The 18,895-nt window shown below is 48.9% G+C and overlaps 1 protein-coding gene across 2 annotated transcripts in view; it reads right to left on the reverse strand.

The window, feature by feature from the left end:
• Positions 1-18,895, reverse strand: part of GRIA1 (glutamate ionotropic receptor AMPA type subunit 1) — a 219,167-nt gene that overhangs the window by 137,051 nt on the left and 63,221 nt on the right. The gene's annotated exons all lie outside the window — the stretch shown is intronic.

The raw sequence follows: 18,895 nt of genomic DNA on the forward strand, positions 1-18,895 counted from the left end.
TCTTCAGGTAGTTGAAGGCTGCTATCAAGTCCTCCTCCCACTCTTCTCTTTGTTAGGCTAACTGACCCCCGTTCCCTTAGCTTCTCCTCAGAAGTCATGTGCCCCACCCCTTAATCATTTTTGTTGCCCTCCGCTGGAATCTCTCCAATTTGTCCACATATTTTCTGTAGTGGGGGCCCTAAACTGGACACAGTTGTGGTCTCCCCGCTGTCAAATAGAAGGGAGTTTAGAAAAGAGGAGACTGAGGGGGGATATGATAGAGGTCTATAAAATCATGAGTGGTGTGGAGAGGGCGGATAAAGAAAAGTTATTTATTAGTTCCCATAATAGAAGAACTAGAGGACACCAAATGAAATTAATGGGGAGCAGGTTTAAAACTAATAAAAGAAAGTTCTTCACACAGCGTGTAGTCAACCTGTGGAACTCCTTGCCAGAGGAGGCTGTGAAGGCTAGGACTATAATAGAGTTTAAAGAGAAGCTAGATAATTTCATGGAGGTTAGGTCCATAAAAGGCTATTAGCCAGGGGATAAAATGGTGTCCTTGGCCTCTGTTTGTCAGAGGCTGGAGAGAGATGGCAGGAGACAAATCGCTTGATCATTGTCTTCGGTCCACCCGCTCTGGGGCACCTGGTGTTGGCCACTGTCGGCAGACAGGATACTGGGCTAGAAGGACCTTTGGTCTGACCCAGTCCGGCCATTCTTATGTTCTTATCATTTGGCACTGGTGAGGCCATATCTGACATACCACTCTTTGAGACCTGCGCAAACAGTGCGTTTGTGTGTGTGGGTTTGGGGGTCTAGACTGTGATCAGTGACATCAATCAAACTATGTCAAGCCCCTGTCTCTTTTCATTTGTTTCCCTCTCTCTCACTCATCTCTCCGTTTCTCTCTTCCAGTCTCTGCCTCTTGTTTTTCTATACTGCCTGCCCTCTGGCGAATTTCTTTTTGATCGTTCATCAATTTTCGTTTCTCTCCGCTCCTGTGCTCTGCCACAGAATCTCCTCAGTGGAGTGTGAAACCAATAAATACATAATTCGAACTCGAAATTGAGGGAGCTGGTATCGCAATGGGTTTGAAATTGGACAGAACACGTTTGTCTCTTCAGAGCAAGGGACGTCTTGTGGGGTGTATGAAACTGCAAAGAGGAAACAAAAGAACGGATGCCTCCTGACTATTAAGGGAAAGTGGGGTCACAAAAGCATAAGTAAAGCCATACTGGGTCAGACCAAAGGCCCATCTACCCCAGTATCCTGTCTTCTGATGGAGGCCAATGCCAGGAGCCCCAGAGGGAGTAAAAAGAAATGGGTGACCATCTAGTGATCCCTCTCCTGTTATTCATTGCCAGCCCCTGAAAAACAGAGGCTAGGGACACCATTCTACCCATTCTGCCTAATAAGCATTGATGAACCTAACCTCCATAAATGTATCTAGTTCTTTTTTTAACCCTGTTAAAGTCCTGGTCTTCACAACATCCTCTGACAAGGAGTTCCACAGGTTGACTGTGTGCCCCATGGAGAAAAACTTCCATTGGTTTATTTTAAACCTGCTACCCCTTCATTTCATTTGGTGCCCCTCTAATTCTTATGTTATGAGAGCATCAGGGGATGAAAATAAATGAAGAACCTTTTGGACATTGCAGACTCATAAAATCAGCATTATTAGCATAAAGACAGCATAAAATCAGCGATCTGTGGCCAATGGGAGCTGCGGTCCCCTGGAACTGCAGAGGTTCAGGTAAATACGGCAGTGTAAGGGCCTTCCAGGGGCTAACTCTGACGGACTGGATCCGGCCTGTGGGCTGTTATTTGCCCACCTCTGGGCTAGTGGCTAACTAAGAATGGAGCTGTATGGCGTTGGCCAGGTACACACGGAAAAATGAAGAGCTGGCCCTCCAAGAACACCCTCCCAGAGTTACACCAGGACAACACCTTGCAGAGTTGAAATGCCAGGCAGATGGGTGAGGTGAATGCAGATGGACTGCGTGCCCTCGTCCAGACCAGAAATGTCACTCTGGGACAGGCAGATTTCCTTTGGAATCTGACCCCTTTTTCCGTGGCTCACTTTTGTGAAGCTTCATCGATTTAGCACATCCAGAGGGAACAAGGAATGTTATAAAAACTCCACATGTGTTACAGTGCCAACTTGGACTCTCGGCTACCGACCGGAGTATGTGCCTCCGCTTCAGATGAAGACAGGGGCTTGGATACAGGACCATGAAGAAGAGAAGCCCCGTGCAACATCTGATCTTCACGATAAATATTCAGTACCTTGCTATGACTCCTCCTAACCCAAAACATGACACTGTCTCTTGATGTAATGACATACAACATCAACATCCTTCATATTCCTGAGGTCTCTTTAAAAAAAAACCCCAAAAGAAGCAGCAGCGTTTGCTAACGAGGCCATAAATATTGATGTCTTTCTTAGGTCCCCCAGAGCCCTATCATTTCTGCAACGGACTGATTAATAATAGATTAAACACTTTAGATTTGCTTATTGAAGGCTGCGTAACGTTAAGTGCATCTGCTGGATGGGTAACAGAAGGGCCAGGGAGTGATGGGGCTGGCAGATTTTCAATGGAGGAATGTGACAGCCGTCTGCAGACACATTCAAGGGTGGAAATACAACCAGGGGATAGAGGGATGGAGGAGGCTGTGCAAGTTTAGCGGATGTAACATTTCATTTCCCTTGGACCTCGGTAAGGGTTAGCCACTCTGTGTTGTGTACTGCATAATGAACCACTAATACTTTGCATTTAGACTGTGCCTTTCACTCCAGGATCTCAGAGCCCTTTGCAAAGCGGGTAACTCCATCTGATGCGGGGGAAGGGAGAGACGGGGGAGGGGTTGATGCATGGAAAGTATTTGGGCTGATTTATGGAAGGACTGACCACGAGCTTCCCCAGAAGCATTCAGCGGGAGAGGCAGATGCTCAGTGCCACTGAAGACCACAGAGCCTGGATCCACAAAGAGACATGGGCATCGCCATGCTCAGTGGTGCAGTGCCTAACTTGGAGGTGTCCAGAAAACTACAGGAGCACGCAGTGATCCACAAAAGCACCTAAGGAATCAGAACAACGACTAGGGAGAGACAGGCACCTTCCAATGCATGCCACAAAAGCCAGCATGTTAGGTGGGAAGCAATGTTCCTTCTCATTTTCATCCAAGTGCAGACTTTTTCCCCATCCTTGTGCGGAATAAAATGTTATGTGCACCAAGGCATGTGTTGATGTGTGCCACCAGTAGACACACAAAACCTAGCTGTGAGCACTCTGCTAATCAGCTGGGGGAGGCACATTTGAATCTCTCCTGAGCTGCCGCACAAGTGTGGAGCTTTCAGGGATCACAGATGGGGAGCTAAGGGTGTGCTAAGCTCCAACCCACTCACAGAGGCAGGGGCCTAGGACTGGGCAGCAGGGAGGCAGTGATCTTTGCTTGCGATCCACAAATGGGAACCAGCTGCCCGGAGTCAGGCAGTTTAAGTGCCTCGGTTGTTCCTTATGGGAATGAGCTAAGCACCTGCCTCACCCCATACACAAGGGCTGTGTCTAGACTATCCCCTTTCCATAAAAGGGATGCAAATTAGACACATCGCAATTGCAAATGAAGCGGGGATTTAAATCCCTCCTGCTTCATTTGCATAAACATGGCTGCCGCTTTTTTCCGGCTCGGGACTTTGCAGGAGAAAAGCGCCAGTCTAGACGGGGATCTTTTGGAAAATAAAACCTTTTCCGAAAGATCCCTTATTCCTTTTTTAAAGAGGAATAAGGGATCTTTTGGAAAAGGCTTTATTTTCTGAAAGATTCCTGTCTAGACTGGTGCTTTTTTCCGTCAAACCCCTGAGCTGGAAAAAAGCGTCAGCCATGTTTATGCAAATGAAGCGGGGGGGATTTAAATCCCCGCTTCATTTGCAATTGCGATGTGTCTAATTTGCATCCCTTTTACGGAAAAGGGATGCAGTCTAGACACAGCCAAGATAGTTGGAGGAGCAGGAGCTGATGCCCATCTTATACATTTTAGGCCTGTGGTTCAGGCAATTGGCTAGGATGTGGTTCAATTTTCACTTGTCTTTATCTTTGTATGTTGTGAACGGCACCTGCGCCATGCTCAGACAAACACCGGTCCTCCCCTGTTTGCTAATCTCTTTGTGGCACAGGCAGGAGACATGTAAGTGCCCAGACACCAAGAGGAAGACAACAGTTCCCAGGCAGAAACATAGCCACCTAACTTTTACTGAAAAAAAAAACCCAAAACAAAAAAATGTAGAGGCCAAGTAATCCTAGGCCCTCACAGGCTTTGGCGAGAACTCCGTGGATGCAATCGGAGCACAAACCTGGGATTTAGGTGCATAAATCTGAGATATTGGTGCCTAAATCTGGCCTTGAGGGGCCTAAATACCTTTGTGGCTCCCATCCCAAGAGACATGATCAAAATCACCCAGGGTACGTCTAGACTCCATGCCTCTGGAGCCAGAGGCATGTAAATTAGACTACCCGACATAGTCAATGAAGCGGGGATTTAAATATCCCCGGCTTCATTAAAATAAAAATGGCTGCTGCGCTGTGCCGGCTCAGCTGATCGTCGGCGCAGCGTGCGAGTCAAGACGCGGATCGTTCAACAAGGGAAGCCTTTATTGACTTCTCTCTTATGCCTGGTGAAATGAGGTTTACAGGAGCGGATGACAAAGGCTTTCCTTGTCAACCAATCCGCGTCGTGACTCGCACGCTGTGCCGACGATCAGCTGAGCTGGCACAGCGTGGCGGCCATTTTTATTTTAATGACGCTGGGGATATTTAAATCCCCACTTCATTGACTATGTTGGGTGGCCTATTTTACATGCCTCTGGCAACAGAGGCATGGAGTCTAGACGTACCCCCAGTGAATTAGCATTGAAGGTGAGAAATGAACCTGGGGTAATGGTTACCAGACCAGTGCTGAAACACCCTGAGACAGCCCTGCCCAGAGTGTTTTCTTCCAGCTCTGCTGCCCTGGAAGTAGCGTGGCCTATTCCTGGTGCGACTGTCCTTGTTGCTAGGATTCATGATCTTATTGGCGTGGGACTCCGAGTGCTCCATTAGATGGGTCCAGGATGCTATGCCGCAAGCCGAATCCTTCCTGTCATGCTCCCTCCACCTGCCTTGAAGGCAGCCAACGTTCTCTGGGGAAAGCGAGTGGGATTGGGACCCACCTAACGTAGGACCGAGGTGGGTTTGACGACACGGTCGTCCCCCTCCCGTGAACAGAATGAACTGCACCTGGTAATGATTTTGGCTTCTTGGCTAATAACTACGGTCTGGCTCCCGCCGTGAGACTTGTGGCTGAGGAGGAGTTGGGGTGTAGCAGCGAGGGCCCAGGAGAAAGAGTTTTGTATCTCTGCTTCTCCTGGACACAGCCTCCACAGCAGGGGGGCTAGAAGAGTTTACAGTGGGGGTGCTGCAAGCCATTGGACCACCCAGTAGAACCTCTATATGATGGGAACCACTTCAAGTCAGGGGGTGCTGCAGCACCCTTACTGCCAGCACCTATGCTCTATGGGCCCCTGGGCAAAAGGGTAGGTCCAACTATGCGTTCTCTGAAAAGGGCGGGGCCAGAGCAGCCAGCCTTCTGCACCACCCAGAGCTTGGTGTGCCCCGCCCCCCCAGCCCTCAGAGCCACACGGAGCGCACAGCACTGTGCTCCAGCGGCGATTTAAAGGGACAGGGGATCCGGTCGCTGCTCCTGCCACAATAGCAGCAGCGACAGTTGGGAGCCCCGGGCCTATTTGAATTGCTGGGCCCCGGGGCAACAAGGGAGGAAATATATTGCATTAGCCCTTTTCAGGCTGCAACTTGCTGCCCCATCCCACCAGCCCTGCATTCCTGGCCAGTGATCAGCTGTTAGAATAAAGGCGCCGGGTACTCCGTGGCCAATTCTTCACGGGGCTTAGGAGAAGTAGCCAAAGGATGGGGATACGCTCAACAGACCCATCTGAAAGGTGGAGTAGGTTGTGCCACCGTGCAAGGGCATTAAGCCATCCTTATTCCTCCTTAGTCCCTTGCACATCTGTGTACAAGACGGACACAAACTACGTCTAAATGAAGCAGGAGCAGAAGGAAGTGAGTGGACTATATTGAGTAACAAGGCCGGCCCACAACATTTTGGCACCTGAGGCGGGGAGCTCAAAGGACACCCCTATGCCCCCTCGCTTGGGCCAAAATTTTGAAAGGTCTGCATTCTGCCCTCTTCGGGTATGTCTACACTACAAAGTTAATTCGAACGAACAGACGTTCGTTCGAATTAACTTTGATAGGCGCTACACATGCAAACCGCTAGTTCGAACTTAATTCGAACTAGCGGAGCGCTTAATTCGAACTAGGTAAACCTCATTCCACGAGGACTAACGCCTAGTTCGAATTAACTAGTTCGAATTAAGGGCTGTGTGGCCACTTAATTCGAACTAGTGGGAGGCTAGCCCTCCCCAGCTTTCCCTGGTGGCCACTCTGGGCACCACCAGGGAAACTCTTCTGCCCCCCTCCTGGCCCCGGAGCCCTTAAAGGGGCACGGGCTGGCTACGGTGCCCGTGCCAGGTGCAAGCCTGCCAGCACCCAGCCAGCAGACCCTGTACCTCGCACGGCTCGAGCCAGCCACCCGCTGCCACCCAGCCCTCCCCCTCGTCCCGGGTCCAGCCTGGTGGCTCCTGGGAGCCTGCCCGGGGCCGCAAGAAGCGGGCGCCCGCCTGGTCTAGTGCAGACATCATGGACCTCATCCACGACCTCCACACTAGGCACAGTCGGGAGCTGCACATGAGGGAGAAGAAAAACAAACAGACAAAACCAAAATGAAACAAACCCTCACTGATGTGGCCCCCGACCGAGAAGCAGAAAGACCCTCCCCATATTCCCCTCGCACGCCAGAGCCAAGGGGGGCCCTGGCTGGTAGATTTTGTGTGCTCCATCCCTGTGGTGCGGGAGTGGGGGGTGGTTCTCGAGTGCCAGCTCAGGCTCTCTAATGCTGGGGGGAGCCCTAAGCTTCAGTGGCCAGATCCAGGCAAGCCAGGGGCCGCATTTGGCCCCGGGCCTTACGTTCCCCAACCCCTGATCTAGATCATCCCTAACAGATGTTTAATTAACTTGCTTTTAAATCTCTCCAATGCTGGAGATGCCACAACCTCCCTAGGCAATTAACGAGTGCTTAGCCACCCTGACAATTAGGAAGCTCTTTTCCTAATGTCCAACTTAAGCCCCCCCTCCCCATGCTGCAATTTAACCCCACTGCTTCTTGTCCTATCCTCAGAGGTTAAGGAGAATAGTTTTTCACCCTTGTCCTTGTAACAGCCTTTTAGTTACTTGACAGCTGTTGTTATGTCAGATCATATCTGCATAGGGCACCCGAAAATTTGGGGTACCACTGGCTCTTAAGGTCCATCCACCTGCCTCTTTCTATCCCTGGTCTGTGGCTCTGCTTCCTCCGGAGAGGAGCTAGTTCACTTAAAATGACAAAGACTGCTGGAGTTATGGTATCCTCTCTTAGGCCTTGTCTACACTTACCTGCACCATGGATCCACTTTAGTTATGCTATTTGCAGTGTACTTGCACTGTCGATCTGCTTCAGCCTTGATGGAGTACCAGAGTCGAAGGGAGTACTCTTGGAGATTGATTTATCATGTCTACAGCAGACATGATAAATCGATGGTCCGTGGATCAATCACGGCAGTGTCAATCCACCACGGAGTGTAGACCAGTGCTCAGTCTTCTCTTTTCGTGACTCGTGTCTCTTAAGCTAACTAAGTGCCAGTGGGGACGTGGCTCTGTATTTTCTTCTGTCACATTTGGGCTGCATACGACAACTCAGGGCTAAAGACAAGTCTGGGAATCCCCAGGACTTCGCTCTTGGGAAGCAGGAGATGCTGCTGTACTGATTTCTCATACATCTTGTACAAGAGGTTTTTTAGAGGGGCTAAGTGATAACAGCATGGGAAGATATATAGGTTACTCCCCAGGAGGCTGGAGATGAATGAATATATAAGTCTAAGTTGCAGCAGGGACTCTCACTAACTCCTGTTGGTTGGGGATAGGGGAATTGTTTTTCCAAAGTTCTGTGAGGTCAGCTTGGGAAGTTGACCTTTGGGCCTTCTCAGGGTTTGATGACTGCTGAAGTTGGCTGGGACCATTAGATCATCTAGTCTGCGTAGCCTCCTGTATAACACAAGCCATTATATTCTATCCAGTTACCCTTAGAGAGGGCCGTCCTTACCCATACGCAGAATATGCAGCTACGAAGGGCACTGGAAAATTTGGGGCTCCCCTGGATCTTAGGGTGTGTCTAGACTACAGGGTTTTGTCGACAAAATTGGACTTTTGTCAACAAAACTATACCTGCATCTACACTACCGCCGAGTTCTGTTGACTTAATGTCGACAGAACTTGGCAGTTTTGTCAACGGTCGTAAACCTCATTCTACGAGGAATAACGCCTTTTGTCAAGAGTTCTGTCGACAGAAGGCATTATTGCATCTACACTGTCCTTTGCCTCTACGCTCTCATGTCGACAAAGCGGCCCGCTTTGTCGACAGAACTGGCTGTAGTCTAGATGCTCTTTGTCGACAGAATCTTTGTCAACAGTATCTGTCGACAAAGCCTGTCAACAAAAGCCTGTAGTCTAGACGTACCCTTAATGTCCATCCTCCAACTTTTCCTATTCCTGCTCCTTGGCTCTGTCAGAGCCAGAGAGTCATCCTTACCCATAATCAGAATACTCAGCTGCATGGGGAACCTGAAAATTTAGGGCACCGCTGGGTCCTAAGATCCACCCATCTACTTATTCCTCTCTCCGGGTATGTCTACACTACCCCGCTAGTTCGAACTAGCAGGGGTAATGTAGTCATCTGCAGTTGCAAATGAAGCCTGGGATTTGAATTTCCCGGGCTTCATTTGCATGAAGCTAGCTGGCGCCATTTTTAAATGCCGGCTAGTTCGAACCCCGTGCCGCGCGGCTACATGCGGCACGGAGTAGCTAGTTAGGATTAGGTTTCCTAATCCGAACTAGTTGTACTTCTCATTCAAATCCCGGGCTTCATTTGCAACTGCGGATGACTACATTACCCCCGCTAGTTCAAACTAGCGGGGTAGTGTAGACATACCCTCAGTTCTGTGTCTCTGCTTCCTCCGGAGAGGATCTAGTTCACACAAAAGTGACAAAGCTGGCCCGAGCGATCAGTAGACCATGGAACCTGGGAAAGAGCCAATCGAGTGGTAATGAAGCCATTGTGAAGGCATTTGTCAACCTCAGGTCCATCCTGACCATTTCTGAATTTGCTGTGGGAGTCGACGGGGCTTGCGATTGAAATTGGCTTTAAAAATCTTTCATTCGCGTGCTGCTTGGGATTATAAAATCACAGCTCTAAAAAGTCATCAGGCATAGGGGCACCAGCTTAATAGCACCACAAATCCTACGGCTGTCCTGACAGAACTTCACCCAGTATTCCTGCCTCTGACCTAGCCGCCTGTGACTGAGCCAAAGCACATCTCCAAGAAAGATGGAAAGACTCCAAATGATGGAGAATCCACCACAGCCTCTGGGAAGTCATTCCAGTTGATAGTTACAAGGCAGTTCTGGTCCAGGCCTGAGGCTCCTTAGTACAAATGAATACAGGTTGACTTCTCTGATCTGGGATACTCTCCTTTCGGGCCGTGGATGCTGCTGGACCAAAGAGCCCCTGGACCAGAGAGCCGTGGTGGCGGGGAGTCCGGCATCCGAGAGCAGGCTGGGAGGCCAGCATCTGACAGAGGATGCAGAAGTCCAGCCCTGGGGCTCCTAAGTACAAATGAATGTAGGTTGACTTCTTTGATCTGGGACACTCTCCTTTTGGGCCACGGACATTGCTGGACCAAAGAGCCCCTGGACCAGACAGCCCCGGTGGCCGGGAGTCCAGCATCCAAGAACAGGATGGGAGGCCAGCATCTGTGTGCTGCTGGAGATGTTAAAATCACAAAGCTCTAAAACATCGTCGTCCCTTGCAGGCTGCTGTCCGCATATAGGAATCCATATAATAGCACTGCGTAGGGCCCCATAAAGCCCTAGCCCGCTACCGATCCCAATAACGTGGGTGAGACAAAGAAGTCGGCACTGAGGAGGCTGATGTGTTGTGTGCCACGGGCAGAGAGTAGGGAAGGGAAGGGTCCCCTTTCTGTGTGACTGTGCATGCAGAGGTTGAGAGAAGAGGATGTAGAGGGGAGAGTTGATCCCTTCCTGGTAAAGCAGAAGGAGCTGGCATTCCTGTCCATTATGGCTGGGACTGGTCCCCCATTCCAGGCACTGGGTGCATGAGTATCATGGGGTGGCTGCATACCCATGTACCAGGTCCCAATGGCGTGAACTCAAATTGGGCTTGGCTGCTCCTGTCATGACCCAAACCCAAATGGAACATCCACCCTGTGCACGAAGTTTTGACACCCTTGGTGGGAAGTAGGGTCCAGTCCCTCTCCTGCCATTTCCAAAACCCGGGCTCTGGCACTGGTGCGGACCCACAGCGTGCCCGCCTGCTTCAAAGTAGTCTAAGTGCTGTGGTGGCAAATGGAACCATGTGCAAATCACAGCAGGGAGCAGTGATGTCTATGGGAAGCTTTCGATTCCTCTCTTCTTTGTCTTTAAACGCTTGGCAAACATCTGTACCAGGAACAGAGCACCCAGGCAACTGACAGTGATAGAAAACCCATCAGCTCTCTCTCCTCATGCACGGCCCGATAAACTCACACTCCCAAACGTCAGCTACGACCCCATCCAGCAAAGCACCTAAGCATGTGCTTAACTTTAAGCTTGCATGCCGTCTCACTCATATCAATGAATCAAGTCAAAGTTAGTCTGCAGAAGAGACGAGTGAGGGAGGATTTGGCAGCAGCCTTCAGCTACCTGAAACTAGGTTCCAACGAGGATGGAGAGAGGCTGTTGTCAGCGGAGGCAGATGGCAGAACGAGGAGCAATGGGCTCAAGTTGCAGTGGGAGGAGATCTAAGTTAGTTATTAGGAAAAACGATTTCCCTAGGAGGGTGGGGAAGCACTGGGCTGGGTTCCCTAAGGAGCGGGTGGAATCTCCATCCCTAGAGGTTTTTAAGTCCCGGCTTGACAAAGCCCTGGCTGGGGCGATTTAGTTGGGGTTGGTCCTGCTTTGGGCAGGGGGTTGGACTCCATGGCTTCCTGAAGTCTCTTCCAGCCTTAGGCTTCTAAGTGCATGTTTAATGCTTGGCTGGATCAGGGTTTAGCACTTTGACCCAGCCAAAGAATGAGCTATGGCCATGCTAACCAAATAGGAAATAGAAACTCAGGACTCGAAGGTGGAAGCTGCCAGTGGGTTTATTTCAGTGCTACCATTCCTGGGATATTATGCCCAGTTCACAAAGGATGTTGATAAATGGGAGTGTTCAGAGAAGACCGACGAGAATAATCCAAGACTTTGAAAAAGTGACAGTGAGGCCCATTTCATCTGCCTAGCATCTGTTTAAATTTCCTCTGTTTAACAAGAGGAAAATTAAGGGGTGACAATCACCGTTTATAAGCCCCAGATGGGAACAGTTTTTGATAATGGGCTCTGAAATCAGGCAGACAACAGAAACCAATGGCCAGGAACTGAAGACAGACAAATTCAGGTGGGAAACAAAGCACGTCTTTACCAGGGAAAGTGGTTAACCACTAGACCAATTTACCCAGGCTTGTGGCGCATTCTCCATCACTGCCAACTTTTAAATCAAGATTGAATGTTGTCCCCAAAAGTTCTGCTCTAGTTCAAACAGGGAGTTAATTCACACAAGTCTGATAACCTGTGCCATACAGGAGAGCAGACTAAGTTATCCCTGTGGTCACTTCTGGCTTTTTGTCTATGAATTTGATGTATGAATGCATTTCGTATAGCAATTCCTCGGTCAAAAAGAGTACCGGTTGCAATCCTCTGGTCTAGGACTCTCTGGTCTCGCAGCATAAGAACGGCCAGACTGGGTCGGACCAAAGGTCCATCCAGCCCAGTGTCCTGTCTTCCAACAGTGGGCAATGCCAGATGCCCTAGAGGGAGGGAAAACAACAGGTAATCCTTACATGATCCTTCCCCTGTCACTCATCTCCGGAGAAACAGAGGCTAAAGACACCATTCCTACCCATCCTGGCTAATAGCCGTTGATGGACCTAACCTCCATGAATCTACCTCGCTCTTTTTTGAACCCTGTTAAAGTCCTAGCCTTCACCACATCCTTTGGCAAGGAGTTCCACAGGTTGACTGTGCACCGAGTGAAGAAAAACTTCCTTTTGTTTTAAGCCTGCTGCCTATTCATTTCATTTGGTGACCCCTAGTTCTTATATTGTGGGAATAAGTGAATAACTTTTCCTTATTCACTTTTTCCACACCACTCATGATTTTATAGACCTCTATCATATCCCCCCGTAGTCTCCTCTTTTCTAAGCTGAAAAGTCCAAGTCTTTTAAATCTCTTTTCATATGGGACCCATTCCAAACCCGTAATCATTTTTGTTACCCTTTTCTGGACCTTTTCCAATGCCAATATATCTTTTTTGAGATGAGGCGACCACATCTGTATGCAGTATTCAAGATTTGGGCGTACCATGATTTTATACAGAGGCAATAAGATATTTTCTGTTTTATTCTCTATCCCTTTTTTAATGATTCCTAACATTCTATTTGCTTTTTTGACTGCCGCTGCACAGAGAGTGGATGTGTTCAGAGAACTATCCACAATGACTCCAAGATCTCTCTCTTGTTTAGTCGTAGCTAAATGAGTCCCCATCATATTGTATACATAGTTGGGATTAGTTTTTCCAATGCGCATTACTTTACATTTAGCAACATTAAATTTCATTTGCCGTTTTGCTGCCCAATCTCTTTGTGAAGAGCTTCAGAAAAATCTCACCACGCTGTCAGCTTTGCTCTTAACTCTCCTGAGCAGTTTGGTATGAACTGAAAATGTTGCCACCTCCCTGTTTGCCCCTTTCTCTGGATCATTTATAAATAAGTTGAATAGGATTGGTCCCAACTTGAAGAAGATTGAACATCTGGACCACGGATGTTGTTGGACCACAGAGGCCTGCCGGCTGGGAGCAGGAGCCAGCTGGGAGTGTGGCAGTGGAGGGGTTGGCAACCTGCAACCCGCCTAAGGGTCTGTGAGTGGAGTCGGTCTAGTAGCTGGAGGGTTGGGGGGCTGGGAGTGGATCCAATCCTGCAGCTGGCGGGCTGGCAGCTCAGAGCCCAGCCAGAGGGCTGGAAGTTGAGCCAGTCCTGTCATATGGCAGCCAGAAGCAGGGAGTCTGGCAAGGGCCAGCAGTGGAGCCAGGTGGCTGGCGCCCCTGGGAAGAGCCAGGACCCGAGGGTGCCACGCCAGGGAGTCCAACTTGCTGAGCCCCATCAATACACTCTGCAAGCAGCATCCATGTGCTTTCCTTTAGTAAACTGAATCTTCTCATGTTGTCCTTGGTAAGAAGCAGGGGCTTCTGTTATACCAGGCTGATTTGTAACTGGATGTTTTATCGGCATGAGGCACAGAGATGCTGCCCCCCCCCAAATAGAACCAGGCAAGGTTAATAGGCAGGGTGGGAGCTCATGTTAACTCGACACCAGAGCGGCTAAGCGGTTCCCTGCCAGCTCTCCTGGCCGTAGGCCCCAGGGTGGAGAGGGGGACGCTAATTACAATTGCCACAAACTCACCAAAAAATTGAAACTCCTCCAGCTTGTGTGCTCTTAGGCGAAGGCGGAGGAAGGAGAGGCAAAGAACCTCCACGCTGCCATGGCAGGGGGGCCGTAATCCTGACATCGGAGCCCCCCTGCTTCCCGACTCAATGCTCAAACTGCCTTTGTGACTCTCCCAGGGGTTCTGCTGAAACAACTTTCGGCAAAACCTCGCCAATGCTGGCTTCCGGCCGGCTGGAGAGCCTTGGCAATAGCCCCTTTCGAGGGTTGGCCCACGCAACGTCAGAGGCACAGGATGTCTCAGGGTATGTCTACACTACCCTCCTAGTTCGAACTAGGAGGGTAATGTAGGCATACCGCACTTGCAAATGAAGCCCGGGATTTGAATTTCCCGGGCTTCATTTGCATAAACTGGGCGCCGCCATTTTTAAATCCCTGCTCATTCGAATCCCGTGCCGCGCGGCTACGACTAAACAAGCAAAACCAAAAAACAAATGAAAAAACACCTCACGCAGGTGGCCCCCAACTGAGAAGCAGAACGACCCTCCCCACATTCCCCTCACACACTGGAGCCTAGAGGGCTGGGTTAGTGGATTTTGTGAGCCCCTCTATGTGCTGGGGTGGAGCCAAAATTGAGGGGTTCAGAATGTGGGAGAAGGCTGCTGGGAAGCAGGCTTTCCACGTGGGGTCTGGGCATGAGGGAGGGTACAGGAGTGTGTTGGGGGTTGGTGGGTCTGGGAGGGTGGGAGAGTGCAGGAGTGCGGGGTCTGGATGGGAGGTAGGGTGCTGGCTCTCCAGCCCACGGAGGGAGTCGCAGGGGGGCCATGGAGCTGAAGCACCAGCACTAGCTCCCCAGTGCTGTGGGGGAGGACCCCCAAGCATCAGGGGCCGGATCCAGACAAGCTAGGGGCTGGATTTGTCCCCCAGGCTGGAGGTTCCCCACCCCTGTTACGGAGCAATCACACAAAGCAGCCTGCTGGAACAAAGCGAACAGGGAGGACAACGTGAGAAGAATTCCCCTCAGTCCTCCTCCCCCAGAATCAGAATTACATCTCCCATGGGGACCCCGCAAGGCCGCAGCCTGCTCCCCGACAGCAGCTGCCACCCGGGGGATGGAGCCCCGCAGCATTGCCATTCCCGGCTGCGAATGCACGAACACAGTTCACTCTCATTTGGATGAGGACATGCTATGAAGGGAGAAATGCGGCTGTTTGGGTATCAATTGCCCCCTATGACAAAAGGGCCTTTGCCACTTCCCTTTTCCCTTGGGCAGTTCCTAGTTAAAATGCTGCTCATGCTGCAGACAGCGTGTTCCTGTCCTGCCTTGGGGACTGTTGAGTCAGCAGCTCTTCCGACAGACAGGAAGCTCAGAAAGTCTATGTAATCGCCACTCAAATCTCGGTCTCCCTAGACCACTTTTAAGCTTGTTATGGGCAGGCTTAGAGGATTAGATTGTTATCGCTGGATGTCGATAAAGGTTGATTCTCCCTACACACACAAGCCAATGAAAAGATATGCCTCTTGATAGGCATTGAAATATACACAAAGTAAGAAAAATGCTGCTTGAGGACTTAGGCGGGTTTGATTTAAGGACGTGTACTTGACATGATTTGACACGTGACATTGGCAATTTGGGTTGTAGCCATTACAAAGCTTTACATTTTTGAATCTCAACATCTACTGCCATTAAATAATTTTGTCTGACTCCCATTTTCTAAAAGTCGCAAAATATGGGCCATGTTAGTCTGTAACCGTAAGAACAGTGAGTAGTCCTGTGGTACCTCAGGTCTAGTCTACCCTAGGACCTTAGCCCGAAAGTAGTCCCACAAGGTCTAAGCGATGCGTCCACACTACCAAGCCTGTTATTCTAGAATAAAGGGCTGTGGAATTCAAACTCTGCTGTCCTGCTTTTCCCAAACGTGTAAATCCGAAATAGCGTTATTATAGATGCTCCGGTGCCACTAATTCGAATTAGTCGGCCTCCCGCAGCTCCTGAGAGTGCCTCCTGGGGCTCTGCATCTGAGGTAGCATGTCCACATTAACGGAGCCTGCCTCGGACAATATTCGATTCTTCCCTGTTGTGAGGACACGGAACTTCGAATTTGTAAAATCGGGTGCCCAGAAGCCGAGCTTAGAACATTCAAAATAATCGCCTAATATAGACATGGCCTTAAGAGACTAACAAGAATACATGTAGTATCATGAGCTTTCGTGGGTAGACCCCACTTCCTCAGATGAGATCAGCTAGATTGGAGCAACCCTCCTATGTTTTGTTCCCCTGAAATTTCATGCAACTGTGAAAAATTAAGTTTAAGATACAAATACTGACCAACAATATTATCCTTCAAAATTAGATCCATTCAAATTCTGCCAGGCCTAGTTATAGGCCATGAAGCAGCAGAGTCTCCAGCAGGCTTTTGCTCAGGCTTAAGCAGTGATCTGGGGAAGGTCGTTGCAGGATTCGGCATGCCGCTGTCTGTGTTTGTTCATTGGCTCATGAACCACTGTTTCTCTAGGGCACCTCTGAGCTCAGCTGCATGGGGATAGAGGCCTAATTTCGCCTTACCCAGCTGCTTGTCTGGATTTTTACAGCAACACAGCCTAAGAAAACATGACTTTGGGTTTTTACTCCCCTACCCTTGGGTCTCATTATCTGTGGCTCTGACCTTATTTATTTACATTTCAAGGGGGAGGCTGGCAGGAAAGGTAAGATGAGTCCCATTTCAAACTGTGATCTGCCACAATTTCTGCTTTGTTCCAAATCCATCTGAATTTTTCACTGCATGAGAGGGAAAGGCACTATAAGAGCCAGTGGACAGCACATGCGGTCTAGCTTCCTTAGCTCCTCCCCTAGAAATCTTTGTGTTTACTAGAGACATATTCTATTGGGACACGCATCTTCACTGAGGCTAAAATACGTGGTGAAGCTGGCCCGATTTCACCAGAATTGTGAGGCAAAGTCACCATGTCCTGTTGACATTTTTTTTTAATGAAACACTTAAGGTTCGTCTAGACTACATGGCTCCGTCGATGGAGCCATGTAGATTTGTTTGTTCGGCAAAGGGAAATGAAGCCGCGATTTAAATAATCGTGGCTTCATTTAAATTTAAATGGCTGCCCTACTCTGCCAATCAGCTGTTTGTCGGCAGATCGAGGCAATCTGGATGCTTCCCTGTAGACATGAAAGCCCTTTATCGACCTCCCCGGTAAACCTCATCCTACGAGGTATAACGGGGAGGTCGATAAAGGGCTTTCAGGTTGGCGCGGGAGCCATTTAAATTGATCAGCTGTTTGTTGGCTCAGCGCGGCAGCCATTTAAATTTAAATGAAGCCGCGATTATTTAAATTGCGGCTTCATTTCCCTTTGCCGATCAGCCTTATCTACATGGCTCCATCAATGGAGCCATGTAGTTTAGACACACCCTCAATGTTTTCATTTTGAAAACACTTTTCAGTTTGACAGTTGCTTAATTTGTGCAGATACATAACTATCTACAAACATCCAAAACCAAAATGGAACTTTTTAATCAATCCAAAAATAATCTTTCCTTAATGGAGAATTTTGAAAATTTCAGTTTTCATTCAGAAAAATAACTAAAAGCCAAATTTGGATATCTCAAAATCCTTCACGATGTACAACTTCCTTCCTCCACACATAAGAACATAAGAACGGTCATACTAGGTCAGACCAAAGGTCCATTTAGCCCAGTATCCTGTCTGCCGACAGTGCCAATACCAGATACCCCAGAGGGAGTGAATCCAACAGGTAATCCTTATGAGATCCCTCTCCTGTCACCCATTTCCAGACAGACAGAGGCTAGGGATACCATTCCTACCCAACCTGGCTAATAAGTATTGATGGACCTAGTCTCCATGAATCTATCTAGCTCTTTTTTGAACCCTGTTAAAGTCCTCGTCTTCACCACATCCTCTGGCAAGGTGTTCCACAGGTTGACTGTGGACTGAGTGAAGAAATACTTCCTTTTGTTTGTTTTAAACCTGCTGCTTATTCATTTCATTTGGTGACCCCTAGTTCTTATATTGTGGGAATAAGTAAATAACTTTTCCTTATTCACTTTTTCCACACGCAGCTCTAGTGCTTCATTTATTTATCGAAAAACCTTCATGGACAAGCCCTGAAATCATTTATCTTTCTACTCTGTGTCCCAGAGAGGATCTGAGGAGAAACATATCCACCTCATTTCATGCTTTGCCCATATTCCCAATCAAACATTCACATTTAAATTGCTTCTGCAGCTGTCCCAGCTGCTCTCTTTCATGGGCCTTGTCTACAGTATTTCAAACCCACGGGGTGCTGTGCTGAAAATCCCTTCACCTGATGCTCGATAGAGCTTATACTATTGCTAACAGGGCTGACTTATCCATTAGGAACAGTAGGCACAGTACCTAGGGCCCACCATAGTTTTAGGGGCCATTTTAGCCATCGGCTTTCTTGCGCAAGAAATTAACTTGGCTGTCTACACTGGTCCTGTTGCACAAGAATACTTGTACAAGAGGGCTTATCCCTGAGCGGGAGCGTTGGAGTATTTGCGCAAGAACCACTGATTCGAATGAACAGTTAAACCTCATGGAATGGAATGGAATGGAATGGAATGAGGTTTATCTGTTAGTTTGAACTAAGGGGTTTATCTCGGAATCGTGCTTCTCTGCCGCATGTAGATACCGTCAGTTACTTCGGTCTAGTCAGTTTCCAAAATGGTGACCAGCTGGAATATGCTAATCAAGCACGGGATATTTAAATCCCGCTCTTCATTAGTAATTTCGGTCACCCTCATTAGCCTTCCTAGTTCCAACTAGGGGGCTAGTGTAGACATACCCTGAGTTAATAGGACTCTGCATGGGGTCAGAATGCTCTTGTTGATGGGTAGGGGGACAGATCTTTTCATTTCTAGCCCATCATTCAACCGCCTCCCATCAACATCCATACATCAACAAAATCATGTATGTTTCAAGTCATATTTGTGCTGGGGATCACTTTGGAGGACATGTACGTGTCCTGGGTTAGGCCTTCTGCAACGCCAGTCGCTGACAATTCCTCACTACAGCATCACAGAGTGCACTGATTTAAGGACCACCTTTCTTCCAGGGGGCAGGTGATCCTGCGAGAAAGTTCATGGCTGGTCAGAAGTTTGTAGAGAATGGGGGAAGCCATGATAATTTCATGCTTTTTTGCTGGGCCATTATGCATCATGAATCAAAACCTCTATTAAAGCT

Source organism: Pelodiscus sinensis, chromosome 16, assembly GCF_052426305.1.
Source record: "Pelodiscus sinensis isolate ZL-2025 chromosome 16, ASM5242630v1, whole genome shotgun sequence".
NCBI lineage: Eukaryota > Metazoa > Chordata > Testudines > Trionychidae > Pelodiscus > Pelodiscus sinensis.